Below are 3511 nucleotides of genomic sequence, written 5' to 3'. Positions count from 1 at the left end.
ATGATGGGCCTTCTTAAAAGTTTAATATGCATGAGTGTAAATCAATTTCATATGAAATTTCAAAAAAAGTACATGAAAGGGAACTTTCAATACTAACAATTGTGAACCCAAAATAGTTTGGGTACCAAAAGTTTGTGGATAATTATTTTTGCAGGCATCTTTGACAGAAAATAGTTTGATAATGAATATCTTCATTTTTTATAATGAAAAATATTTTCAGGTCATCTTCATTTTCAGAATGAAAATAAAGTATATAGTACTATTGAAAAATGAAAAATGAAAAATCCATTTATTACCTAAGGATGGTGTTTTAATCTTTTTGTCAAATCATATAAGACTCGGTGAAAATCTCTTGAAAAATATCTTTCTACTATTCAATATATATTAATCAAATGAATGAGTATAAGAGGTTTGTTGAAAATTTGTTTTAACATTTGTCTTAACCTCTTTTTAAGAATCAAGGCAAAATTGTTGACTTTTTCAAGTTCATATGTTGATCGTCTTGTACCATAGTTGTTTGGGTTATTTAAAGGAGTTAACAATTTTTTAAAAGTATTAACAGTTAAAAAAAATAGCTATTTTTAAGAAAAAGTTGACTATTTTAAGCCTTTGATATCAGAAAGGCCAAAAAAAGTCGACCGTTTTAAAAAAGAGTCGATTGTTTTCACCTGGATATGTAAAAATTGTTGACAATTCTTGTAAACTATTGATTGGGCAATTTTTCACTCTCAATTCTTTTCATGAAAGTTGAAAAAATGTCAACATTGATTATATAGTGTCGACTTTCTCTTAAAACTGTCAACTTGTTACTTCAAACTGTTAACCATTTGTCAAGAAAATTAGACGTATTTTATTAAAAAAAAAAATTAATCGTTTGCCCAAAGCCATTGTGCTCTTTTAAAATACTCAATTCACCCATTTCTTGCATGTGTGGTGATATACTTGAGTCAATCTAACAAAAAAAACTGTATTCGAAATAATTATGGAGCGCAACTTATAAGACTTAATGGGAAACATGGATATAAAATAATTTGATTACAAAATAAGTTATATCCCAACTATGAGGCACGTACTTGCACACTCTGTTTTGGGTAGAGTATGCAATATGTACATGAAACAAGGGGGAGACAATAGAAAGAACGAAATATATATTATTGAAAATCATCCTCTTTGGGTGAAAGAATTTCTAAACCTAGTGTGTCTCTACACCGTATGCTTCATCCACTCGAATTAATTAACACATAACAACCCCCTTTAGGCAGGTCACTACATGCAATGAACCAAAAGCTTTCAGTAGCAAAATGCAAATCACGTAAATCAATATGAACAAATCACTTTGTTGATAAATGTTCACACTAATCTACATAATTTTCAAACTAAAAATTAAATAAGCCCAATATTATAAGACAAAGGATACTTTCTAATAACATGTATGCATATGTGATCAGTCCAACATGGGGTACGAGTCATCATGTATCTCTAATGATCATCAAACAAGTCCACAAACCATTTTAGTACAGAATATAAAGTGTACTAGGCCATAAATAAAGAAGCTTAGTGTTAAAATACAAAACAAAGTTACAATATTTGAAACGCTTATTGATATTAAATAAAATTAAAGAAACAAATGTGTGCTCCAGAGGCGGACGCAGATAATTGGAGGCGAAAGACAATTCTATATAATTCAACATGTGAATCTAACACTTTTTAATATATATTTATCAATGCTCATGATACATTTTTTTTTTGGAATACATCATAAACTGTCGACACTGTTTTTTGCCCACCTTCTCAAAACCAATATCATTATCCATTAGGAAAATATAATAAACTGCCACTAAATAATTCACACCTCGCCAAAATTAATCAGACATTTGATCTAATATATAGTTTTCTTGTTCTGTTGGCTATAGACGCTTTGGCAGCTTCCCGCATCGGGCGAACAATGCAAAAGGGGAGCTAAGACCAGGCATAAATAAGGAGTCCAGCAGCTGGGGCAGGTCATACCTTTCTCGGCCTTTTGGCTAAGATCAAGTGTAGTATCTGTTCTTATCAGTTTAATATCTGATACGTGGGCCATCGGCCCACATGATATTAGATTAATTTTTCAAGGGGGAGGGCCTACAACAGTGGCTTGCCACTGGGGTCCTCGCGCGTAGCCCTGGCCTTGCACTGCTGCCTCTGCCTGGCGCTCCCCGCTCAATTCAGTTTCAATTTTTCCTCTTTAACTAGTTGAGCTGTGTACTCATTAAGAAAGGCTCCAGGTTAAATTACAATATAATTGATTTCTATTTCTCGTAATGGGATTTCAGGGCGTGTTTGATAGCTAATTTTTTTTTCATGAAAATGGTAAAATTTTCACTCAATTTTCAACTTATGAATTGTTTGACCGTTTATTTTTTTTCAGGAAAATTATTTTCCTTGCAATGGTCACGTGAGGACATTTTCTTTCAAATCATGGAAATCAAATTCTTTGGGAGAGAATATTTTCTTTTAAATCATGTGTAAGCACCCCTGCCCGGATATGCCAACCACCCGATCTATCCAAACGAAAGCGCTTACGTAAGGAAAGATAAACAAATACAAGACAAAATGCTCTGACATGCATTCATAAAAGAAATGCCACAGCGGAAGCAAAATGATATACATGCATGTCCGCAGGTACCCCGCTGGGACGGTGGTCAAGGAGTATATATAAAAATATACAGACACCTGTGCCAACAGATGAAAATACAGGGAATAGTCCGGCACAGTCAAAAATGAGGGACAAAAATATCGACAAAATATTAGAGATAACGGGGGCGACTAACTGTACACCGAACCAATGCGGCCAGCTGCTAAGTGGAACGATCCTCGCCCTCGGCCTTTGCTTTACCCTTACCTGGAATGATAGAAAGCAAGGTGAGTCGCAAGACTCAGCAAGTTTATAAGAAATGAAAGGCTATAAATAAAAGAAGAGACCATCTCAAACACAGCCCCACAAGTACACACAAATCATGAGACGCTACAACACAACAGTGCAGTATAATAAGAGCACATACCGGTCCTTGGGGCCCACACAAGACACCTGGCACCCAAGTCCCATACCAACCTGCCGCTGCTCTGAAAGGCAACAATATCCTCAACAAACCTGTGCGCACTGTCCCGTGTCGGTACTCCCGTCACCCGTATCCCTGCCGGTACTCCCGACAGCCGAGCCAAAGGCTCCCTCGGAACAGTACTCCCGTCCGAGAACTAATAACTACCAGTAACCATGCAATGCATATAAAATGCAAGGTGTAATGAGCATCAACGTGATACAAGGCGCCCATACATCCAGGCATCAGGCCATGCTCCACCCACGTAGTAAATCACACACGATGCATATACCCGTGCTGGATGCAATCTGACCAATCAAAAATGTCCGTGATCAAGCATAACCAAATCATGATGATCCCATCATGCAGCCCGAACCCATGTGCATATCAAACCATGCAACAAAAATAAAATAATCAGGCATGCTATAATCACA

At 36.2% G+C, this 3511-nt stretch overlaps 1 non-coding gene across 1 annotated transcript; it reads left to right on the top strand.

Moving 5' to 3' along the window:
• Positions 1 to 2003: 2003 nt before the first annotated feature.
• Positions 2004 to 2199, top strand: LOC127805349 (U2 spliceosomal RNA). Its single transcript, XR_008024086.1, has one exon. It is a non-coding gene; the product is annotated as a U2 spliceosomal RNA (small nuclear RNA).
• The last annotated feature ends 1312 nt before the right edge of the window (positions 2200 to 3511 follow it).

The sequence above is a fragment of the Diospyros lotus genome, chromosome 6, assembly GCF_014633365.1.
Source record: "Diospyros lotus cultivar Yz01 chromosome 6, ASM1463336v1, whole genome shotgun sequence".
NCBI classification, from domain to species: Eukaryota; Viridiplantae; Streptophyta; class Magnoliopsida; order Ericales; family Ebenaceae; genus Diospyros; species Diospyros lotus.
This window is presented reverse-complemented; position numbering and strand designations above follow the sequence as displayed.